This window comes from Pelophylax lessonae (genome assembly GCF_965119305.1).
Source record: "Pelophylax lessonae genome assembly, chromosome: 5".
In the NCBI taxonomy this organism is placed as follows: Eukaryota; Metazoa; Chordata; class Amphibia; order Anura; family Ranidae; genus Pelophylax; species Pelophylax lessonae.
The window spans coordinates 229,658,353-229,684,672 of NC_138772.1; the positions used below are offsets into that span (position 1 = coordinate 229,658,353).

The 26,320-nt window shown below is 42.3% G+C and overlaps 1 protein-coding gene and 1 pseudogene across 2 annotated transcripts in view; both read right to left on the reverse strand.

The window, feature by feature from the left end:
• The window catches only part of LOC309556087 (sodium-dependent neutral amino acid transporter B(0)AT3-like), a 171,189-nt gene that overhangs the window by 137,396 nt on the left and 7,473 nt on the right, over positions 1-26,320 (reverse strand). The gene's annotated exons all lie outside the window — the stretch shown is intronic.
• On the reverse strand, positions 11,507-13,418 carry LOC309555592 (E3 SUMO-protein ligase ZBED1-like; annotated as a pseudogene). Its single transcript has 2 exons — positions 12,322-13,418; positions 11,507-12,179 (listed from the first exon to the last, which is right to left on the reverse strand). The product of its transcript is annotated as an E3 SUMO-protein ligase ZBED1-like (transcript).

The window sequence follows — 26,320 nt, forward strand, 5'->3', positions numbered from 1 at the left end:
GAGCCCAGTGCCAAAAAAGAAGTTCTGGCACTTGTATCCACTAACTTGCTCAGTAGGGGGGCACTACGTTGGGCACCTGGGCAATTTTCCCGCAGGACACTTGGGGTCCCAGACGCCAAGATCTTCCCAACATCTGTTGGATCTGGGGGGGGGGGGGGAGATATCTGTGCTAGGGGGCACTTTGGAAGGGAAGACTTGTGCTGGGGAGGTAGAGGGGCAGATGTTATATCATACCCCCCTAGCATATCCCCCCCCCCTAATATCATTCAAAGTATACAGTGCATGTTTGTTGCCTGCAACCCCCCCCCCCTTCCAGTCCCTGTGCCCCCCTCCCCTGCAAAGGCACATTGTGTATCACAGTGTGTTTTATCACAGACCACATATCAGCGCGGAAAAGTCAGAGCGGTGTCCCTCCTTCCGCCTCCTTCTCCGTCTGTATACAAGAAAACATTAGAGCCGGTGAGGAGGAAGCGGATTCAGAGGCTCTACACTGTGAAAGTGTGAGAGGCAGCAGGCCGGGGAGATGCTGGCTGTCAGTAACATCTGCTCACGGCTTGTGCAGGGTGTATGGGGTCCCGCATGCTGCAAGCATATTTCTATATATTTGCGGAATACGGGACCCCAGACACCAGATGTTAGTGGTGCCTGCACTGGTGTGTCCATGCTGGGCAAGTCCCCTGGAGCCAAGTGCTGAAACTTGTTCCGCCACTGGGTCCTTTCCAGGACTCAGCCTTGATTCGCAGGGACCCCAGGATTTACATCAAATCCTGGGACATCCCAGCAAATCGGGGACAGTTGGGAGGTACAATAAAAGGTATTATACTTTTACCTTCTACTTTCAGTACATCAAAGTAATCAGAATCACATTGGTGGAATGACTTGCAACAATTCTTTTTACAGAAGTGTGAAATTTTTTACAAGCATTCGTTTATCAGCACTCACATAACAAAAGGCCAACTGGATGGGTGTCAGGTATTTCAAGAGGTGTATACTTTTCTAGAATGAGCCAAACATCACAAACAAGTATCTCATACTTTCTTCTTTATCTTACATAATGCTGACAGTTGCATGATTTAAAACAATACTGTACATACATGTTTCTCACCAAGAACAAACGTAGACATTTGGACCAAATAAACTAAGTTAACTAGTGCCCCAATTTCTAAAAGTTTTGCATCGATCATGCCAAATTAGCAAAAGTCATGCATGTAATTTCTTTAGGTGAAAACCTTTTAAAAAGCATGCTAGATGTAACTGGTGTACGGAAATGAGAAGTAGGGGGTTTCATAGGATAAAAAAGGTACAATGTTTGTTACTGTAAACTGTTAAATTTTGGATCAAAGGATTATATTGTTGGATGTGCGTGAAAAAACAAATGCAATGGGTGCAAGATAGTTATATAATTATTACTACTTTGTGCTCAAAAACCTTTTTCTCACCATATTTCAGTTTCTAAGGCCTTGTTCACATGGGTGTACTTAACTGTACATCCATGCAAAGGGCTATGTTTGTCCACACAGGATGCACACATATTCCATGCATTTGTGTGCAGGCAGTCCCTATTATGTCGATTGGGATGCAGCAGCTGCATGGACACAGCTGCTGCTCTCTATTTTACATCTGATTGGGTGTGGGAACACGTCCCTAAATGCAGTGTGAGTTTGGGGACATGCACTTGCATGTACCTGTACCCATGTAGATGTCAGATTTGGAGCAGTGGCTGTGTTTGTATACAGTACATCCCAGAAGCCATGAATAAGACTGACTGCACATGGATGTACAGAACACCTTTGCGCAGATGTATGCTTAAATACGTCTATGTGAACAGGGCCTAAACTTCTTATGTGTGTTTATATTTTCTTGTGTGCCAAATTAACAATCTACGTGTTGCCAGCAATCAGCAACAGAGATGGCCAGATCTGTGTGGCTATAGCCAGGAAACTGGGAAAAGACTGTGTATGCTTTAAAGTGGTAGGGCAAGGGTGTGACGTTCCTTCAAAGCGCATGCACCAGTTGTTTCACAAGTAAGCCGCACAAGATACGCCACACTAGATACTTCACAAGTATCTTCTAAGCAGTGCACATTTAGCAATTGATTGATCCAGCACAGGTAAAGATGGTAAAGAAGATGTTCAGATCCCATGGAACAAATAACTCAGAAATACATGTAGACCACAAGAGCTTGCAGTGTTTATGGACTCACCCTTCCTCCCCTCCACTCACTGTGAGCCCGGAAAAAACATCCAAGGTTACCTTAAGGAGGAATCTGGGAACTTACCTGTGAAGCCTGTTTGACCTGTATGTCATATGACCTTATAGGTCCACACCATCTGGTGAGCACCCATTTTATTTGTTCCATCTGGTGACGGGATCTGAACATCTTCTTTACCATCTTTTCCTGTGCTGGATCAATCCTTCACTTTTGGGACTTTTAATGTTTTATTTATCAGTTTATATGGGACTTTATTTCACTATATAAAATTTTTTCACCTAATGTGTTTTATACAACACCTTATAGGACTTTCATTATTGTTATGTGATAAGTTTTTGGTGAATGTTCTTAGTTCACTTATCACATTTTAGCGCTGCACTTTATATTTATCAAAGAAAAGGACTGAGAACCAATGGCTAAATACCAAATCTCAATCACCCAGCGCTCTGCACTCCAGATACACCGTGTGCACAACTAACAAAGGATTAAAAAATTAAAAGCTGCCGCCTAAATATAAAAAAAGTATAACCAAGATGCATATCAAATGAGCATAGTCAAATTAATATCCATAAGCAGCGCTACAAAACATGATCTTAGTAGAAATTAATCAAAGTTCATGCAAAAATTAAAATCAGTGTAATAAATAAATAGTCCATAGGATATGAATCCAATAAAGCTCTTATGGGATCCAAGTGAGGAGTGTATCACCGGTGCTGGAACAAGAACAGATACTCTATCCCTTCACCTCACCACGTGCGCTTCTCCCAAAGGAAACACACTTACCAGATCCCGCTGTAAGCTGAGCCTATAAGATAGAGTTTCCTAACTCATCCGGACCATGGAATCATCCATACAGACAGAATCTTTGCAACCCTGTTCATCACTGTAACGATCTCTCACAGGAAGTGCATGGGAGGGAAATGGAAAGAAGGGCACATAGAGCAGTATCACTAATACAATGCACACTTTATTAATATTCCGCCCCCCCTCCACAATTGCACTTACAAGATATAAAGTTAAAACAGCGTGGATAATGTTTATAATCACAATACTGTGATGAAGCCAGCCATTTCATCTGATCTTGCCCAGCAGAGTTATGTAAGTTTCTCTCCATCTCCCCTTCAAGTTATCCAGCATCCAATGCCAATGCTACTCACAAAAGCTGCTAAATGGCTGAGATCACATCAGGCACGTTGGGCACTGTTTTTCTCGAGATTTTCCTTCCATATTACCTACTGGCCAGGATCTAAAAATGCCAAGCCAGATGCGCTCTCCCGCATGTTTAATGATCCAAAGGAAGTGCCAGTACCCGACACCATCCTGTCCGCAGGTAATTTCTTGTTATTACAGACCAACCTGATGGCCTAAATAAAGCAAGCTTCTGCAAAGAATCTCTGTCTCCCTGAGGTGTCCCTGGTACCCAGAGATGGGTTATTATGGTTTGAAGACAAGATCTTTGTCCCTGAAGAGGTCTGAGTGACAGTTTTAGGGTTATGCCATGACCACCCTCTGGCAGGCCATTTTGGTACTCATAAGACCCTGGATCTTTTACAACAAACATTTTGGTGGCCAGATCTGGAAAAGAGTTGCAGGGAGAATGTGAAGTCTTGTACCGTCTGTACCCAGAGCAAGTCTGTGAGAAACAAGGCGTGGGGCCTGCTCAGGCCACTACCATTCCCTGATAGGCCTTGGAAGATGGTCGCCATGGACTTCATAGTGGAGCTTCCCCTGTCAGAAGGCTGTTCCGCCATTTTTGTGGTCGTTGACCGTCATAAATATGCCCACGGCCAAGGAGACCGCAGAAGTTTTTATTAAAGAGATCATTAGGCTTCATGTATGCAAGTATTGTTTCGGATAGAGGGGTCCAGTTTACCTTCCGCTTCTGGAAAGCCTTGTGCGATGCATTAAAGATTGAGCTGTCCTTGTCTTCCGCCTACCATCCTCAGACTAATGGACAAACCGAAAGGACAAACCAGACGTTGGAATAGTATATCCGTTGTTTTACCACATTTGTCCAGGATGACTGGGTGGCCCTACTACCATTGGCAGAGTTTGCATACAACAATGCTAAACATTATGCTACAAGGCAATCTCCGTTCTTCGCAAACTATGGTTTCCATCTGTCCTTCTTACCTGACGTTCCCGCTGAACCCACAGTTCCAGCAGTACAGGATACCATTAGTTTCCTCAACAGCAATTGTAAGCTGCTACAGGACGCTATAATAAAGGCACAAGCAGCCTCTAAAAAGATTTTTGACAGGAAGAGGAGAGGGGAACTAATCCTTCAACCAGGTGACCTAGTATGGCTATCTACATCCAACCTCCGCCTAGCCTGTCCCTCAAAGAAATTGACACCCAAGTTTATTGGACCCTTCCCGGTAAAGAGGAAACTCAACGAGGTCTCGTATGAATTACACTTACCTGATTCGCTTAGAATTTATCTGGTGTTTCATCTCTCCTTGTTAAAACCTACAATCCCTAACTCCTTCCCGGGCAGAAGCTCGGAACCACCCGAACCTGTATTTGTCGATGGGGAGGAAGAATATGAGGTGGAGGCTATTTTGGAGAGGTCAATTACAGTTTCTCATCAAGTGGAAAGGTTACGGCCTAGAAGAAAATTCCTGGGAACCGGAACAGAATATCCATGCTAAAGAACTGATCTACACTTTCTTTCGCAGTCACCCACAAAAGAGAAACCAATTGGGCACCCGGAGGTAGGGGGAGGGGGGTTACCATTGTATTAGGAGGAGGGGAACAGCATTGTATTAGGGGGATGGGCGATCAGGATTGTATTAGGGGGAGGGGGGATCAGGATTGTATTAGGGGGAGGGGGGATCAGGATTGTATTAAGGGAGGGGGGTTAGCATTGTATTAGGAGTAGGGGAACAGCATTTTATTAGGGGGAGGGGGCCAGGGGGGGTCAGCAATGTATTAAGGGCAGGGGGATCAGCATTGTATTAGGAGGATGGGGGGGGTCAGCCTTGTATTGGGGGGAGAGCGGGAGTCAGCATTTTATTAGGAGGAGGGGGGTCAGCATTGTATTAGTGGGAGGGGGTCAACATTGTATTAGGAGGAGGGGGCTGGGGGGGGGCCCCTAATAGAATGCTGATCCCCCTCCCTCTAATACAATTCTGACCCCCCTCCCCCTAATACAATGCTGTTCCCCCGGCCCCCTCCCCCTAATACAATGCTGATCCCCCCTCAAACAGCTTTGTGTTAGGGGGAGGGGGCCAGGGTGGGGGGGAACAGGCATTGTATTAGGGGCAGGGGGAGTCAACATTGTATTAGGGTGGGGGAGATCAGCATTGTATAATTGGGGGAACAGCATTGTGTTAGGGGGAGGGGGCTGATGGGGGGACAGTATTGTATTAGGGGGAGGGGGGTCAGCATTGTATTATGGGGAACTGTAACTCTAAACTGGTAACCTGTAGAAATTTTTAAAGTGTCGCCGGTGGGGATTTTCAAGTACCGATGTTTGTCGCCACTCCGCAAACGTGTGCAATTTTGAAGCATGACATGTTGGGAATCAATTTACTTGGCGTAACATTATCTTTCACATTATAGAAAATAATTGGGCTAACTTATTTTCTTATTTTTTAATTTAAAAAAAGGAATTTTTTTCCAAAAAAATTGCGTTTGTGAGACCGCTGCACATATTCGGTGTGATAAATATTGCAACGATCTCCATTTTATTCTCTAGGGTCCCTGCTAAAAGAAAATCTATAATGTTTGGGGGTTCTAAGTAATTTTGCAGCCAAAAAAAAAAGATTTAAAATTGTAAACGTGTCAGAAAAAGGGCCAGTCCAGAAGTGGTCAAATTATGCTTCATATATGAATACTTGATGACGTTGTGCTGGTATGACGACGCAATGCTATGGGGCTGGTATGTAATTTTTTCCAGGGCTGGTTTTCATACCCAGTCCGGCCCTGCTGGCGACCCTAGCATAAGGAACAAACGTTTTAGAGAAAGGGAATACAATAAGACATGTGGCCACTCACTAAAACTAGAGGAAAAACGGTTTAACCTTAAAAATACGTAAGGGGTTCTTCACTGTCAGAGCAGTAAGGATGTGGAATTCGCTTCCACAGGCAGTCGTATCAGCAGGGAGCATCCATAGTTTAAAAAAAACTATTAGATGGGCACCTTGAAGACCACAACATACAGGGGTATACAATGTACAGTTAACAGCAAACACGCACGCGCATTATAGGTTGAACTGGATGGACTGATGTCTTTTTTCAGTCTCACAAACTATGTAACTATGTAAACACGTCCATAGAATGTTAACCTCTCAGTGTCTGGAAAGGTGTTACGCAAATTTTTTTCAAGGCCTCCTCAAGATGTTTCATCCTCTGCTCTCTCTGAGAAGGCAGGATGAGCTCTGCAACTTTACCCTTGTAAAGTGGATCAAGAAGGGTTGCCAACCAGTAATTATCCCTCTCCTTGATAGCACAAATCCTCAGGTCCTTTGGCAGGCTTTGCCGAATCAGGGAGCCCATGCAATGTAAGTTTGAGGAGGCATGGGCTTCTGAGTCCTCTGGGGAATTAAAACCATCCCTTGAAGACTGCTGTGTGCTATCCTCTACATCCATGCTGCCGCAATCCTCCTCCTCCTCCTCTTCCTCCTATGTGTTTTGCCTCCCTGCAGGCATGATATCTGCATAAAGGGAGACTTGTGAGGAAAGGAAGTTCTCCTCTTCCTCCCACTGTTCTGCCTCAAGTGCCCTGTCCATGATTCCACGAAGCGTATGCTCCAGCAGGTAGACTAGCAGGATAGTGTCACTGATGCATGGATCATCCCGGCTCACCATCCTTTTGGCCTCCTCAAATGGTGACAGGATGGTGCATGCACCTTTTATCAAAAGCCACTGGTGTGGCGAAAAAAAGCCAAGCTCCCCTGACCCTCTCCTTGTGCCATTGATGGCCCTCTGCTGTGTGTGCAGCAGCTGCAGCATTGCCAATGTTGAGTTCCACCTGGTGGGCATGTCACAAATGAGGCGATTGGTGAGCAGGTTGAACTCCCATTGAATGTCAGATAAGCGAACACTGGCATTGTATGAACGCCGGAAATGGCCACATACTTTCAGGTGCTGTTGCCAATGGACTGCATGGCAGGTCATCATATGTCTTGTCAAGCATGTGGTGCCCAAGCGGCTGGTGTTCTGGCCACACTTGATCCGCTTCAGACAGAGGTTGCAAACAGCAGCGCTGCGGTCTACTGCACATGTGCTGAAAAAAGCCCACACTAATGAACTTTTAGAAGTCCATGGGGAGTTTGCAGCACCCTGCACCGGTGGAGCTCTGTGGCATGATGCAATAGGTTGGCTACTCCTATGGCGGCCCCTGGAGCACATCTTGCCTCGTGGAGTTGTGCTGCCTGCTCCTCTTCCTCCTCCTCCTCCCCCTCACTTTCCTCCTCTATCCTGTCAGGCACCCAAGTACAGTCAGTGACCTCTTCATCGCCTCCCTCCTCGTCACTGGAGCAAACTTGGCAGTATGCTGCAGCTGTGGCAAGTTTCTTGTCCATCATTGTCACCCCCTCTCACTAGGCTCGCGTTATTCCATTCATCAACCTGGGAACCAACATCACAGCTTTCAAATTGCTGCGCATCCTCCAGCAGCATGTCACTGACACTATGATCGAATAGTTCCGGTGACTCCTCCGTGCATGATGGTGGGGCGAAAGAAGGAGTAGCTGTGGTTAAGGAGCCTGTGGAACGGACCGCTTTGGCAGCTGCGGTGGAAGGCAAACTAGTATGAGTGTGGGTGTCAGAGGACGAGGAGGATGAGGACAGCTTATTTATCCACTCCACCAACTCTTCTACATGTTGTGGCTGAATAACATGCCTCACCTGCACACCTGCAGAGGATGCTCCATGCATGTGACCATCAGCTACTTGCCCTCTTTTTGTGGCCTGTGAGCATCTGCCTATCCTTGTCGGCCTTTTGGACATGATGTGGATTTGGGGGGGGGGGGGGGTTATTACTAGTTGATCAATATATAATCTATATATAATGCATTGATGATATGTACTGAACTGACCAATAGATACTGAATGGCCTGACATATATACTCAAGTGGCCTATATATCTATATAGATATCAATTTATGGTCAATACTGAAACGACCAATAGATACTGAATGGCCTGATTTATACTCAAGTGGCCTATATATATCTATAGAGATATCAATGTATGGTTTATACAGAACCGACCAATAGATATTGAATAGCCTGATATATACTCAAGTGGCCTATATATATGTAGATATCAATATATGGTCTATACTGAAACGACCAATAGATATTGAGTGGCCTATATATATTAGATATCAATGTATGCTTTATACTGAACTGACCGATAGATACTCAATGGCCTAATATATAATTAATCATCCTATAGAGAGATCAATGTATGCTCTATACTTATCTGACTGATACTCAATGGCCCAATATATAATCAATTGTCCTATATATATATATATATATATATAGAGAGAGAAATCAATGTATGCCCTATACTGAACTGACCAATATATATTCAATGGCCTAATATATGTAATCAATTGTCCTAGATATATAGAGAGATCAATGTATGCTCTATACTGTCCGTGACCGATAGATAGCTCCTCTCTCTCCTTGAGTCCTCTTCTGACGGCGGCAGGAACCGGCGGGAAGGTGTGCGCTGCTCCTCTCCTCTCCTCCTCTTCGTTCTTCTGTCGGCTGACGGCGGCGGGAAGTCCTCTTCGTTCGGGAGCCAGGGGGATGGTAAGCGCTGCTCCTCGCCTCCTCTTCATTCTTCTGTCAGCTGACGGCGGCGGGAAGTCCGCTTCGTTCGGGAAACAGCGGGATGGTGAGCGCTGCTCCTCTCCTCCTCTTCGTTCTTCTGTCGGCTGATGGCGGCGGGAAGTCCTCTTCGTTCGGGAACCGGCGGGAAGTTACGGAGATCGGGCGGTGACGGTGAGTGACTGACCCACGCACCGGCACCGCCCCCAACAACGTCAGCAGGGTCAGGAAGGATGTCTTGAATGATGATTGGTCCAGGCTGGAGTCTGGACCAATCACAGCCAGGACATCACAAAAGTGGGGAGTGTCGGAGCGCATTGCTCTGTGCCCAGGTGACCCCCCCCCCAGAAGGCAGCCAATCGTAAACCCCCCCCCCCATAGCCACCACTAAGTCCGGCGCCCCTAGTGGGCTAAAAATTGATTTTTTTTAAATCTTTTTTTTTTTTAATCTTTTTTTATCTTTTTCTTTGGGGGGGGGGGCGGCGCCCCTACGCCCCCTATAGACAATAAAATTAAAAGAAAAAACTGCGCTAATCCAACAAAGATTGTGTAAAAGCAGCGACTTCAAGTGTGACCAACACCCCAAAGACAAATAATAATAACAAGTCGCGCTAAAGGTGATCAAACAATATTAGGACTGTGTCAGATAATAATTGAATAGCTATAAAGTCCATAAAAGCCAGATGTTAAAAAGATGACTTGTAGAATATCCGTATGAATAGGAGGCTTACCAGAAACCAATGAAAACATGCCAAATGAGAACACAAAATCCAGAGATTGGGCAAGGGCAATACACGATGGATCTCACAGTCCAGACCGATCCCCCTCAGTGATATGGTTATATGTGGAATAAAAGTGAGAACGCCATAGCGTAAAACCAAAAACAAATGTGGGGTAATAAAAAGGAAAAAAACAGCACTTTCTAGAGATATAAATCACCAAAGTGCCAAAAATTTAAATGGTATAAATGGGGTGAAACAAATGAGAAACCACCACCAACAGATCCGATAAGGTACTTCTTACCAAAAGTAAAAGATATCAAGCTGAATAATATTGTGAAATAATGTGAACAGACACCTCCACCGATAGGAATGCAGCTTACCAGATAGCACTATCCAGAACGCCCATACAGAAATGCAAGAATCACAAGCATGCTGAAGCTGTATCACCATAAATCCTAAATAACCTTACCAGATGATGATAAAAGGTAGGCGAATGACAATGGCTCCTCTGCTGCCACTTCCAGCAATGTCTCCTCTCTACTTCCTTGCCCCCTATAGACAGGCCGCAACTGATCAATGTATGCTCTATACTGAACTGACAATGACCGATAGATAGTCAATGGCCTTATATATGTAATCAATTGTCCTATATATAAAGAGAGATCAATGTATGCTCCATACTGACCGTGACCAATAGATAGATGATTTCCTAATATATGTAATCAATTGTCATATATATATATATATATATATATATATATATATATTATAGAGAGAGAGATCAATGTATGCTCTATACTGAACTGACCGATAGATAGTCAATGGCCGGCCTAATATATGTAATCAGATGTCCTACATATATATAGAGAGATCAATGTATGCTCTATACTGACTGTGACCGCTAGATAGTCAATGGCCTAATATATGTAATCACTTTTCTTTTATATATATAAAGAGATCAATGTATGCTCTATACTGACCGTGATGGATAGATACTCAATGGCTAATATATGTAATCAATTGTCCTACATATATGTAGAGAGATCAATGTATGCTCTATACTGAACTGACCGTGACGGATAGATACTCAATGGCCTAATATATGTAATCAATTGTCCCATATATATATATAGAGAGAGATCAATGTATGCTTTATGCTGAACTGACCAATAGATAGTCAATGGCCCAATATATGTAATCAATTGTCCTATATATATATATATATATATATATTAGGGCTGTCAATCGATTAAAATATTTAATCGCGATTAATCGCATGATTGTCATGAGTTAACTCGCGATTAATCGCACATTTGTATCAGTTCTAAATGTACCTTAAATTAATACTTTTCAAGTTTTGAATACATTAATCAACATGGGAGTGGACAAATAGACGCTTTATGCAAATGCATGTTTATTATTAGTGAAACCATACTTAACATAGGATGAAGACTGGACATCTATCAAAGGGACCATAGTATCAAAAGTCATATGTTTATCAAAGAACTTGTTCATGTCTATTATACACATGAAAAAACAACAACATAGAAATAAACGGTTCCCATTACTTCTCTTTCTTTACTCAATTTACTTACACAAACCTTACATTTTTGCACGATAGGGCAGCTCACTTCTTGTAAACATGCTAACCTAAATGTACATTTATTATTACTGAAATCACCCTAAACAGAGCATAAAGAACATTGACATGTTTTACAAAGAACGTGTTCATGTCTATCAAACAGGTGGGAAAAAGAATATAAAAAACCCACAGGTTCCTCACAGATTATTTCTCTTTCTTTGCACTGAGCCAGTTGCTCAAACAGACGAGCCTGTTTACATTTTCAGATGACAGGGCAGCTCGCTTTTTCTGAACAACATGTCCTGAGAGTGAAAACAATCTTTCACAAGGTACGGATGTGGCAGGTGTTGATAAGTATATGCGTGCAAGGTAGGCCATCTCACTGTGTGCCCCTTCATGATTGGACCACCACTGCAGGGGACAGTCCTCTATGGCAATAGAGGGCTCTGCCTTGTAGCGCTCCACACATTTCTCAATACAGTCCTCTTCATCATCATCAGATGAAGATTCTGGCACAGACATGAGACATGTTATCTTCTTAGGTGGTTCAGTTGTCAGTGTCACTGGTTTATCTGGCTGTGCAAGCCCCTCCCTCTTGAGCAAGGCACAGACTGAACTCCACACCTCAGCTCTGTCAGCCCTGCTCAGACATTTGAGGTCCTTAAACCTAGGGTCCAGTGCTGATGCAACCCTCAGCCATGTGGTGTTGGTTTTTTCCTTCCGTTTGTCCATGTCAGTTGTGAAAGTTTCCTTAAACTTAATCATGTAGGCTGGGTCATCTTCTGAGACCTCCATCACACGTGATAGATGACACAACGCGGGCAGCACAACTGAGCAAGAAACAAATTTCTCTCCTCCTAAAAGTTCACTCACATACCTGGAATAATAGAGAAAAGCACTTTAGTTAGACATAATGAATCTCTCACTCACTTTCAATCTCTCACTCTTAACACACGCACGCGCACACACACACACACACACACTCAAATATAATAATAATAAGAGTATCAATAAATTACCTGCAGTGTTCCAGCACAGTCTCCAACCTCTTCAGTTTATCAAATTCAGCTGCAGTTGGCATGTTGATGTTGCCTGCATGTAGGCCCAGTGCATCTCTCAATGGTTCTTGATTTCTCTCAACACGCTTTATCATTTCTAGGGTGCTGTTCCACCTAGTAGACACCTCCTGTACGAGTGACTCTTTCTTTTGAAGATGTTTGACTTGCTGCTGTTCAAGCTCGGCTGCGTTAGCAGGGCTATGCTTGAAATGACCCACTAACTTCCTGCATTTTGCCAAGGCGCCATCAAACGGGCTGTTTTGGAGAGAAACTGTGATGGCTCGGTGGAGGCTGTGTGCAATGCAAGGCATATGCTCGAACGGGAGCTGCCTGGCCGCTGCAATCATGTTGCGTGCACTATCAGTGGTCACTATTTTAATTTTGAGTTCAATGTTCCACTGTCTGGCTACTTGAAGAAAGTGCTCAGCGCAAACGTCAGCATAGTGTCTATCTTCTGTCTTCATAACGGTCAAAGCGTGAGACTGAAGTTTCCAGTGCGCGTCAAAATAATGTGCTGTGACGCCTAGGTAGCTATGGTTACTGAGGGAAGTCCAATAATCTCCGGTGAGCGCAACCGTGTTTGTCTGTCTCAATGCCTCCTGAACTTTAGCTTTCTCCTCTTCATATAAGTTGTGAATCTTGGTTGTAATGGTGGCTCTTGAAGGTAGTTCGTATGTAGAATCGTTAGATGCGATGCGAATAATTTCAAGTAGACCCTCGTCCTCGACCACATTAACTGGTCTACATGCTGTAGCCACCCATTAAGCTATAGTTGAGGTGAGTCTATTAGTTGTGGACTTATCCATCGATCTCCGCTGCAAACTTTGATCCATTGTGGTCTGCCTTTGATGAGGGGGAGGGGGGCTCTCCGTGTCAGTTGTATGCTTCGCCATCAAGTGATATTTTAAACTCGACGTGCTGCGGTGATAACTTAATTCACATCGACAATAACTGCAGATAACTTTTGTCTTGTCGACAGAACCATCAGACCTCGTTTTGTATATAAATTTTCCGTTCAGAAGACCCCTTTCTTTTTCCATTTCTGTTTGCTGCTGCATCTTTATCTCTCCAACTACGGGCTAGGCCACGGGTCAATATATATGAACTTCATGAAGTGTTTCTTTCTGTATAGACCACAGAAGAAAGAGGGTCAATTTAGTCAGCAGTAATGTTTGAGGCTATTAGTGTGTAACATAGACAGTTTATTGATAAATTAAATATATTGGGGTTTAGTAACACCCGTGCAAGATAAGGTTGTTAGTGAATACAATCAGTGCATTAATAGGAAACAAGACAGACATAACATAAAGTGACAGATAACCGGCCGGCATATACTTCAAGTGATATACATATATTAATCACAACATGCTTTAATAGCCGTAAATGTTCTTGAAGGGGCTCCTTTTGGGCAATCGGTCGTCGATTTTAATTGGTGACTGTGTATGGGCAGTTGTTCTTATTGAGTTGCTCCGAGGAAATCGTTTAGGGGTGGTTTTATCTAAGTATTGAAAGCAGGGCTGTAAGAACTACCGCTCAAGATTTCCTTGGTTGGGACAGCAGAATATGGCTGTATTGCCGTTATTATATAAACGTCGGTTCAGTACCGCATATAAGTGGAAACAGTGCTCCGATGGCTAAAAGCCATTTCTTCACCCCTGTGTGGTGAATGCTTTATTATGTACCTTTCTGCCGATCTGTAGGTCAGTGCGTCTGCTTCCGCTGTCCGCTCTCGTGCTGTCATCAGTCTCCGCTCTTCCTCGTGGTTCCTGGCGTCCGATGCTTGCTTGGAGCGATGAGGGGGTGTGCCGCCAGGCTAACTTGCGTAGCTTCGTCTGGACGTCGTAGGCCACGGGTCAAACAGCAAACAGGTGATGCGCGCTGCATTAATCGCGCGTTAAAAAAATTATCGCCGTTAAAATGAATCTGAGTTAATGCGTTATTAACGCGCTAATTTTGACAGCACTAATATATATATATATATATATAAAGATTAATGTATGCTCTATACTGACTGTGACCGATAGATACTCAATGGCCTAATATATGTAATCAATTGTCATATATATATAGAGAGAGATCAATGTATGCTCTATACTGAACTAACCGATAGATAGTCAATGACCTAATATATGTAATCAATTGTCCTATATATATATATAGAGAGATCAATGTATGCTCTATACTGAACTGACCATGACCGATAGATACTCAATGGCCTAATATATGTAATAAATTGTTCTATACAGTATATAGGGAGATCAATGTATGCTCTTTACTGAACTGACCATGACCGATAGATACTTAATGGCCTAATATGTGTAATCAATTGTCCTATATATAGAGAGAGATCAATGTATGCTCTATACTGAACTGACCATGACCGATAGATACTCAATGGCCTAATATATGTAATAAATTGTTCTATACAGTATATAGGGAGATCAATGTATGCTCTTTACTGAACTGACCATGACCGATAGATACTCAATGGCCTAATATATGTAATCAATTGTCTTATATATAGAGAGAGATCAATGTATGCTCTATACTGACCGTGATCGATAGATACTTAATGTCCTAATATATGTAATCAATTGTCCTATATATAGAGAGAGATCAATGTATGCTCTACACTGAACTGACCATGACCGATAGATACTCAATGGCCTAATATATGTAATCAATTGTCCTATATATATATATGGGCAGATCAATGTATGCTCTATACTGAACTGACCATGACCGATAGATAGTCAATGGCCTTATATATGTAATCAATTGTCCTATATATAGAGAGAGATCAATGTATGCTCTATACTGACCGTGACCGATAGATAGTCAATTTCCTAATATATGTAATCAATTGTCCTATATATAGAGAGAGATCAACGTATGCTCTATACTGAACTGACCGATAGATAGTCAATGGCCTAATATATGTAATAAATGGTCCTATATATATATAGAGAGAGATCAATGTATGCTCTATACTGAACTGACCGTGACCGATAGATACTCAATGGCCTAATATATGTAATAAATTGTTCTATACAGTATATAGGGAGATCAATGTATGCTCTTTACTGAACTGACCATGACCGATAGATACTCAATGGCCTAATATGTGTAATCAATTGTCCTATATATATAGAGAGATCAATGTATGCTCTATACTGACCGTGATCGATAGATACTCAATGTCCTAATATATGTAATCAATTGTCCTATATATAGAGAGATCAATGTATGCTCTATACTGAACTGCCCGATAGATTGTCAATGGCCTAATATATGTAATCAATTGTCCTATATATATAGAGAGATCAATGTATGCTCTATACTGAACTGCCCGATAGATAGTCAATGGCCTAATATATGTAATCAATTGTCCTATATATATAGAGAGATCAATGTATGCTCTATACTGAACTGACCATGACCGATGGATGCTTAATGGCCTAATATATGTAATCAATTGTTCTATATATATATATATATATATATAGAGAGAGAGAGAGATCAATGTATGCTCTATACTGACCGTGACTGATAGATAGTCAATGGCCTAATATATGTAATCAATTGTCCACCATATATATAAAAGAGATCAATGTATGCTCTATACTGACTGTGACCGATAGATAGTCAATGTCCTAATATATGTAATCAATTGTCCTACATATATATATCTAGAGAGATCAATGTATGCTCTATACTGACCGTGACCGATAGATAGTCAATGTCCTAATATATGTAATCAATTGTCCTATATATATAGAGAGATCAATGTATGCTCTATACTGAACTGACCGTGACCGATAGATAGTCAATGGACTAATATATATAATCAATTGTCCCATATATATATATATATATATATATATATATATATATATATATAGAGAGAGAGAAATCAATGTATGCTCTATACTGAACACTGAACTAACCGATAGATAGTCAATGGCCCAATATATGTATTTAATTGTCCTATCTCTCTCTCTCTCTCTCTCTCTCTCTCTCTCTCTGTATATATATATATATATATATATATATATATATATATATATATATAGATTAATATATGCTCTATACCCTGGGTCCTCAATAGACACGCTTAAATCTGGACCGCCGAATCGATCTGTGCCGAAGCAGCTGCCTGTTTGTTTTCAAGATCACTGGTTGCTAGATCACCGGCCGCCTGGCGTCTAGCAACCAGTGACGTAACACGCCTGCCGCCCAGCATTCACAGCGGAGGTTTAGGGGAGGACTGACCATTCAGGCCCCGTGGGAGGTTCTGTCTCTGCACTTTACCTTGGTGCAGAGCGGTCTCCGTAAATACTACTCCCCTCAGCAGTCTAGTTTCCTGTCTATCCCGGTATCAATGACATACGATCGGTCCCCCCATCCACCCCACGCACACAGACTTCTTTTCCTAATAAGAGGAGTGGACAGTGGACAGCATTCAGAGCGGAGAGCTCAGTGTTCGGCCAGAGAACAGGGAACACCCCTGCTGGAGAGCCGTGCATAGCAAGCCCCGCCCTTCCCCTGCAGCTTTGATCTCCCGATTGAAATATAGATCACACAGCAGCATTAGAGATCCCGGCTGCCTGAGCCCAGGGGAGAGCAGTTTGGGGCCATAATTGTGAGCAGCAGACATAGAGAGATTAATGTATGCTCTATACTGAACTGACCGATAGATAGTCAAAGGCCCAATATATGTAATCAATTGTCCTATATATATATATATATATATAGAAAGATTAATGTATGCTCTATACCAGGGGTACTCAAATGTAAACTTGAAATGTCCACTTACCAATTTTCCATTCAATCCGAGGTCCGGAAAAGTGTCAAATTACAAATACAGAACACCAACAACAAAAAAAAGGCATTCCCCAAAACTTTTGAACTATACACTATAACTATAACTAGTGCAAATTTAACTGACAATTGCGCGGTCATGCAACGCCATACCCAAATGAAATTTACGTTCTTTTTTTCCTACAAACAGAGCTTTCTTTTGGTGGTATTTGATCACCTCTGCGCTTTTAATTTTTTGCGAAATTAATAAAAAAATGCGACAATTTTGAAAAAATAACAATATTTTTCTACTTTGACAGTTAAAAAAATATCCAATATATTCAATTTTTGTCATATATTTAGGCCAAAATGTATTTAGCTACATGTCTTAAAAAAAATTCTCAATGAGCGTATTTTTAACCGCTTTAAGACCGGAAGATTTTACCCCTTCCTGACCAGGCCATATTTTGCGATTCGGCACTGCGTTAATTTAATGGACAATTGCGCGGTCGTGCGATGCTGTACCCAAATTAAATTGATGTCCTTTTTTTCCCCACAAATAGAGCTTTCTTTTGGTGGTATTTAATCACCTGTGCGATTTTTAATTTTTGCACTATATACAAAAAAAGAGCGACAATTTTGAAAAAATAACAATATTTTTCGAATTTTTTTATATGAAATTCCCCCCCCCCCCCAAAAAAAAAAATGTAAAAATCAAGATTTTTTAACTTTTTTTGCCAATTTGTTTTCTGCTACATTTTTGGTAAAAAAAATCGCAATAAGCGTATTTTGATTGGTTTGCGCAAAAGTTATCGCAGCTACTAACTACGGGAAAGATTTGTCATTTTTATTGTTTTTTTCTTAACTAGTAATGGCGGCGATCTGCGATTTTTTTTGCGGGACTGCGACATTGCAGCGGACAGATCGGACCCTTGACTGACATTTTTGGGGGTACCAGTGACATTACTACAGTAATCAGTGCTATAAATATGCACTGTTACTTTAAAAATGACACTGGCAGGGAAGGGGTTCATTTTTATTGGTGATCAAGGGGTTAATGTATGCCTGTGCTTACTGATGTGTGTGGGGGGAGGGGACTGTGTGACACAGGGACAGATCGCAGGTTCAGCTATGCTGAATCTTGCAATCTGACCCTGCCTGTCACTTAGGAGATCCGCCCGCTTTGTTTACTCAAGCGGGCGGATCTCCACACTCGATCCTCGACGATCGGGGAAGAGCGGCGGTGATCACCGCCGCTCCTCCTCCGGCCCGACTCCCGCTGTAACTGAATACAGCGGGAGCGAGCCTCCGGCGGCGTGCGTGCCGCCCACAAGGGGAGGAGTCCAGCGACGTAGGTCTACGTCGCTAGACGGGATCGTGCCACATTGCAGCAGTAGTGTCAATGTAGGCGGTTGTAAAGTGGTTAAAAGATTAATGTATTTCACCTGCATACACTGAAAATACACAGCAAAAAATAGTTTGTACTACTGTAAACCATAAAAATGAAGTCTCACTGCATTTTTAAATAATTATTTTCATATAATATAATGAAAATAATTATAACATTAATAAAAAATATATAATAAAACGGTTTATAGTGCACCAAAAGTATTGCACCCAAGCACCATATTCCCATTTCACACTCTATACTAAAAAGTTATAAAAATCCCACCCAAAAAATAAAACACAATGATAAAAGTTTTTAGTGCACCGAGCACAAAATGATTGCACCCAAGCATCATATTTCCATCCCACATTCAATAATAAACAAAAACAAAATTCACATCATGTCCGAAAGGCCAACAAGGAGAGGCAGACACTCACAGGCCACTAAAACTAAAAGAGGACAAGCAGCCTCTGTGTTCACAATGAAAAGTGGTGGTCACGGACATGGTGCATTCTCTGCAGGCGGGGCACGCTTGTGCTTTATTTCTGGTTCTGGCCGTGTTATTGAGCCACAACATGCAGAAGAGTTGGTAGAGAGGATAACTAAGCCTTCCTCATCCTCCTCATCCTCTCAGGCTCCTACTAGATTGGGTACAAGTATCTGTGGCACTCATTGCTATACCATCATCCCTCTCCGTGCAGGTTTTTTGAGAAGACATGAGGTATAGTAGAGGTAGAGATCCCAGATGAGGAGCAAGGTGAAGTATGCTTTTCTTTATGATATTGGTCTTTCAGGTGCTGTTGCCAACAGACTTCATGGCAGGTCGTCATATGTCTTGTAAAGCATGTGGTGCCCAAGTGGCTGGTGTTCTGGCTACACTTGATCCGCTTCAGACAGAGATTGCAAACAGAGAAGGAGATAGAGAAGGTAAAAAAGGGGGAGGAGTATGTCTGTATATTAAGAACAGTGTACAGGTAAATATGAGAGATGATATTAATAATGTAGCTATGGACGAGGCAGAATCCCTATGGGTAGAACTTAAAAGGGAAGGCACTATAGGGAAGGTAATATTGGGCGTATGCTATAGGCCCCACAACCAGAGGGGGAAGGGGGAGGGGGAGGCGGACCTCCTTTTACAGATAGGATTGGCAGCAAGGATGGGAAATGACATTATAATGGGGGACTTTAATTATCCAGATATAGACTGGGCAGAAGGAACTGAGCATTCAGCCAAGGCTCGGCAGTTCCTAAATGTTTTGCAGGACAATTTTATGGTCAGATGGTGAATGCGCCGACAAGAAACAATGCGGTACTTGATCTACTGATTACCAACAACACAGACCTGCTCACGGATATAGAAATACGGGGCAACTTAGGAAACAGTGACCATAGGTCAATTTGATTCCGTATTTATCATAGTAAGAGGAAACACAAGGGTAATATAAGGACACTGAGGGGTTGATTTACTAAAACTTGAGAGTACAAAATCTGGTGCAGTTCAGCATAGAAACCAATCAGCTTCCAGTTTTTTTTTTCAAAGCTTAATTGAACAAGCTGAAGTTATAATCTGATTGGCTACCACGCACAGCTTCACCAGATTTTACACCTTCCAGTTTTAGTAAATCAACCCCTTGTGACGAGACCAATCTCGCCCCATTGCATTGGAGGAGCCTGGTTGCCCGCCTGCTGCCTTTGGACTATGGACCAGACTTTAAAAGAGTTTGACTCCCTGGCGATTAAACTGTATTTGTGGGGTCTGAGTGCCATTCACCTAATAATGTGCACTCAGACCTGAGCTATCTGGGGATATGTAACATGTCTATGTTTAATGTATAAAAAGTAACTTTATATATTTTAAAGCATAATACTGTATTTGGGTCCCCATGTGTGTAATGGAGTCTCGCTGTGAAAACTAGTTTTAGCTGCAGAGAGAGGGGGGGGGATTGTTTCCAGCAGCCCCCTCCTGAGGAATGTCTATTGATTAACTAAGTGCTTTTGTCTAAAATAGGACAGTATGTTAATAGGATCTGAGACTATTGATAAGTATGTTAATGAGCTCACCTGGCTGTAATTACACAGTCATTGTTCATGTGGTATTCTCAAAGTATATATAAGTGTGTGTTTCTTGCAATAAAAGAGAAGAGAGTTACTCTTGATCGAACCTCACTACAGAGCCTTGTCTCGTACTTGGGGGGGAATTATTGATGTGCTTCATGTATGGCGGATTGGAGTGGTCGATAGCTGTCCGGGTGTTCGGGAAAGGATTATCCTAGACGACTGTAACCCCTTTCATACTTTGGGGTGTCGTAACACCCCTGAATTTCAAAAGAGCCATTTTCCCAAAATTGCGCTTTCTGCTAGAAAATATCAAATGGGATAGAGCCCTGGGAACAAAGAACATGGAGGAAAAATGGGAGTGCTTCAAGAGCATACTAAACAAAGGGATTGGCCAGTGCATTCCAAAGGGAAATACATTTAAAAGATCAAAACTAAACCCTGGGTGGCTAAACTCCAACATAAAAATGCATATTAATACTAAAGAAAAGACCTTCAAAAAATACAAGACTGAGGGGTCATTGGCAGCATTCAAGCATTACAAAGAGTGTAATAAGATATGTAAAGACAAAATCAAAGCGGCTAAAATAGAACACGAGAGACATATAGCTGAAGAGAGTAAAAAGAACCCCAAGAAATTCTTTAAGTATATAAACAGTAAGAAAGCGAGGCCAGAACACATTGGCCCCATAAAAGACGACAAGGGAAATATGGCCACAGAGGACAGAGAAAAGGCGGATGTGTTAAATAATTTCTTCTCTTCAGTCTTCACAAAAGAATTGGGGGCTACACTAACCAAGCTTTTAAGGCTAAACTAAATAATACACCTCAGGAAGTACCACCATGGCTAACAGAAGATAGACTTAGAACTAAACTAGAGAAACTTAACATAAATAAATCACCGGGACCGGATGGCTTGCACCCGAGGGTTCTTAAAGAGCTATGCCAGGTGATTGCCAGACCATTATTCCTGATCTTTAACCACTTAAGCCCCGGAAGATTTTACCCCCTTCATGACCAGGGGGTTTTTTGCGATTTTTTACTGTGTGACTTTAACTGAAAATTGCGCGGTCATGCGACGCTGTACCTAAACGAATTTCACGTCCTTTTTTTCCCACAAACAGAACTTTCTTTTGGTGGTATTTGATCACCTGTGCGATTTTTTGATCATGCGCTATAAACAAAAAAAGAGCGTAAATTTTGCAAAAATAACAATATTTTTCACTTTTTTTTATATGAAAAAAAAATGTAAAAATGTAAAAATCAAAATTTTTTAACATTTTCGGCCAATTTGTTTCATGCTACATATGTTTGGTAAAAAAAAATCGCAAAAAGCGTATTTTGATTGGTTTGCGCAAAAGTTATCGCGTTTACTAACAAAGGGAAAGATTTTTGTCATTTTTGGTGTTTTTTTTTTAACGAGTAATGGCGGCGATCTGCGATTTTTTTGCGGGAACTGCGACATTGCGGTGGACAGATCGGACCCTTGACTGATATTTTTGACACTTTTGGGGGTACCAGTGACATTACTGCAGTAATCAGTGCTATACATATGCACTGTTACTGTAAAAATGACACTGGCAGGGAAGGGGTTAACTGTATTGGAGAGGGAGGGGTTAAGTGCGTCCTAGGGGCGTGTTTCTAACTGTAGTGGGACAGGTCTCCTATTGTAAAAACAGAGATCAACGGTTCTACATAGTAGAACCGTCTGATCTCCATTTTTACACAGGGGAGAATGACAGGCGGCTTGTTTACATAAGCCGCCGCCTTTCTCCCGCTCTACCGACGATCGTAGTGTGACCGGCGCACATCGGGTCCGCCGGTCACACGCCCGGACTCCTCTGTGAAGCTATTGGCTCAAAACCCGGTGACAGGCTAGCGACGTAGATCTACGTCACTCTGCCTGGCCGGGGCTGACTGCCGCAGTAAATATACTGTGCGCAGTTGTCAAGCGGTTAAGGATAGTTTACAGACGGGTTTGGTGCCAGCTGATTGGAAAAAAGCCAACGTGGTACTAATATTTAAAAAAGGGCCAAGATATATCCCGGGTAACTATAGGCCGGTCAGCCTAACATCAGTAGTCTGCAAGATTTTGGAGGGAATGTTAAGGGACCATATACAAGACTTTAGTAATGAAAACGATATTATTAGTAGTAATCAGCATGGATTCATGAAAAATCGTTCTTGCCAAACCAATCTATTAACCTTCTATGATGAAGTGAGCTGCCACCTAGATAAAGGTAAGCCTGTGGATGTAGTGTATCTGGACTTTGCAAAGGCCTTTGACACCGTTCCCCACAAACGCTTACTGTACAAACTAAGGTATGTATGTATGGACCATAGGGTGAGTACCTGGATAGAGAACTGGCTCCAGGGGAGAGTCCAGAGGGTAGTGATAAATGGGGAGTACTCGGATTGGGCAGGTGTGGAAAGTGGGGTCCCCCAAGGTTCTGTCCTGGGACTAATCCTGTTTAATCTATTCATAAATGATCTAGAGGAGGGGATATCTAGCACAATCTCGGTATTTGCAGATGATACTAAACTAAGCATGCCAATATCTTCTATGCAGGATGTGGAAATCTTACAAGCGGACCTGAACAAAATAATGGGGTGGGCAACTACATGGCAGATGAGGTTTAATGTTGAAAAATGTAAAGTAATGCACTTGGGCGTCAGAAACACGAAAGTAAGCTACTCACTAGGGGGGAAACCTCTGAGTGAATCTAAGATGGAAAAGGACCTGGGGGTCCTAGTGGACAACAGGCTTGGCAGTGGCATGCAATGCCAAGCCACTGCAAGCAAAGCCAGCAGAATACTGGCATGTATAAAAAAGGGGATTCACTGCAGAAATAAAGAGATTATTCTCCCACTCTACAAGACTCTGGTCCGGCCACATCTGGAGTATGCTGTCCAGTTCTGGGCACTGGTCCTCAGGAAGGATGTGCTGGAACTGGAGAGAGTCCAGAGAAGGGCAACAAAAATAATTAGGGGAATGGAGGGCATCAGCTATGAGGAAATACCACAAGCATTGAACTTATTCTCTTGGGAGAAGAGACGCTTGAGGGGGGATATGATATCAATGTACAAATACTGTACTGGTGAGGACCCTAGCATAAGAAACAAACTTTTTAGAGAAAGGGAATACAATAAGACACATGGCCACTCACTAAAACTAGAGGAAAAACTGTTTAACCTTAAAATACGTAAGGGGTTCTTCACTGTCAGAGCAGTAAGGATGTGGAATTTGCTTCCACAACCAGTCGTATCAGCAGGGAGCATCTGTAGTTTAAAAAAATTATTAGATGGGCACCTTAAAGACCACAAAATACAGGGGTATACAATGTATTAACACACACACATCATAGGTTGAACTGGATGCACTGATGTCTTTTTTCAACCTCACAAACTATGTAAATATATGTATGTAACATTACAGCCACGAGCAAGTTTAAATTAAATTTTTTCCTTTAGAAATGTCAGTATTGCTGCAGCAGGCTACATACATCGTACAGATGCGCTACTTTACAGGAATTTTTCATTTTTGTTATTCTAAGAGGAAATACATTAGAAGTTGGATGATGGAAGTCCAATGGATCTAATCTAGATTTTGCTAAGGCATTTGATATTGTATCTCATACATTTTTAATCTTTAACATCAGGTATGTTGTTGTTGATGAAATTGTAAGTACATTGAGGGCTGGTTCACACCAGATGCAGCCCAGTTTTTTCTGAATCGAAACACATGGACAGTAGGTTATATGGATTCCAATGGCATATTTTACACTGGTGCAGTGCATTCCAGTGCGTACCAGTGCTGAAAAAAAAAATAGAACATGCATTTTTTCTGTACTGGAGCATAGCTAAACCCATCACAAAATTGTACTGGAATGGACCAGGAAAGAAGGGGGAAGAGCATGCGCCCCTCCTCCTGAAACATACCAGGCCATATGCCTTACTGCCCTGACAGTGAAAAACCTCCTATGCAGCTTAAGGTTAAATTGCTTCTCCTCCAATCTCATTGTGTAGCTCCCTTGTCCTCTTACACTCCCTGAGACTGAATAGTTTCCTACCTACACTAGGATCACCATTGAGATATTTTTATATCGCTATCTCCTCTCCAGGAAAAATAAATTTAGCGATTGTTGTTGTTCCTTGTAATTAAGGTCCTCCAGTCCCCTTTGTAAAATAATTATATTGCCCTTCTCGGAACTCTCTCCATTACCAGATCATCCTTTATGAGGATTGGTGACCAGAACTAGACAGAATACTCCTGATGCGGCTGAACCAGAGTTTTACAAAGTGGTGGAATTACCAGTTTATCTCTGGAATAAATTCCTTTTTTAATGCATGATAATATTCTGCTGGCTTTGCTTGCCGCAGCTTGACATTGCATGCTATTGCTCAGTCTGTCTTCTACAGGACCCCTAGATTCTTCTCCATCCTGGAATCCACCAGGATGATCTCCCCTTAGAGAGTAACTTGCATTTGTATTTTTATTTTCAATGGTTTTTATTGAAATTTTCATGAGAAATTGAAAAAACATCAAAGGTACAGAAAGGAATACCGTCAACATGAGCATAACAGTCTCAATTGTCCTACCGCAATTACAGAACATGAACGTAGAAAAAGAAAGCTCTTGCAGCATAGGCAGTCACTACGTAACATATTCCGAATATAGCGAAAAATGTACATGTAGTACAACAGGTTACATAACAATACTCAACCAGGACAGGCAATGGGATTACGAGTATCCCAGTGCAGCAAGTAAAAAAAAAACATGGGAAGCAATAAAGGTCATTCAGCTCACTGCCATATCCCGACCCCAGTGCTGCCCATGTAACCGCTTGTAGGGTTTGAACGTGTAAAGATTTAAGTGGGCTAACGGTACATGCCCATAAGGCCAAAGAGATAGGAATAAGAAGGAATAGCAAGAGAGAAGAAAGGAAAAAAGTAGTAGGAAGAGAATTAGTAGGATCCCGCCCCGCCCCCCCCTGTCCCAGAACCCCCGATGCCCCAGACTCCATTAGCTGCTCCCAGTAAGATAACGGAGCCACGGCTCCCATACCTTATCAAACTGTTTCATTTTGTCATTTAGCATGGCCGACATACGTTCATTGAGCATTATCCAGGTAAGTTTATGGCGGAGCTGGTCAAACGGCAGGACTGGAGATCTCCAGGATCGTGCTAGCGTTATCTTGGCAGCCGTAAAAATAAACGAAATAAGCCTTCTCTGAGCCCCCGCGGCAGCGTCCACCTTCAACCCCAGCAAAGCTTGCTGTGGGGATTTAGGCAGGTTTACTTGCGTAAGGGTGTATATAAAGTTATACACCCTTATCCAATAGCGGCACGCCTTAGGGCATTGCCACCAGATGTGGAACATGGTTCCTTCCTGACCGCAGCCACGGAAGCACAAGGAGGATGCGCCAGGTACAAATTTCAAAATTCTCGCCGGTACCATATACCAGCGCAACAATACTTTGTAGTTCGCTTCAATAATTGAGGTATTAATCAACGATTTGGAGGCGGCCTGAGCCATAATTCGTGCATTTGTATTTTTAACCTCCATAGTTACATAGTTAGTCAGGTTGAAAAAAGTCCATCTGGTTCAACCAAAAAAAAAAAAAAACAGCATTGAAAACCCAACCATACAATACACAATCTTATACCCACAGTTGATCCAGAGAAAGGTGAAAAAACCCAGCAAAGCATGATCCAATT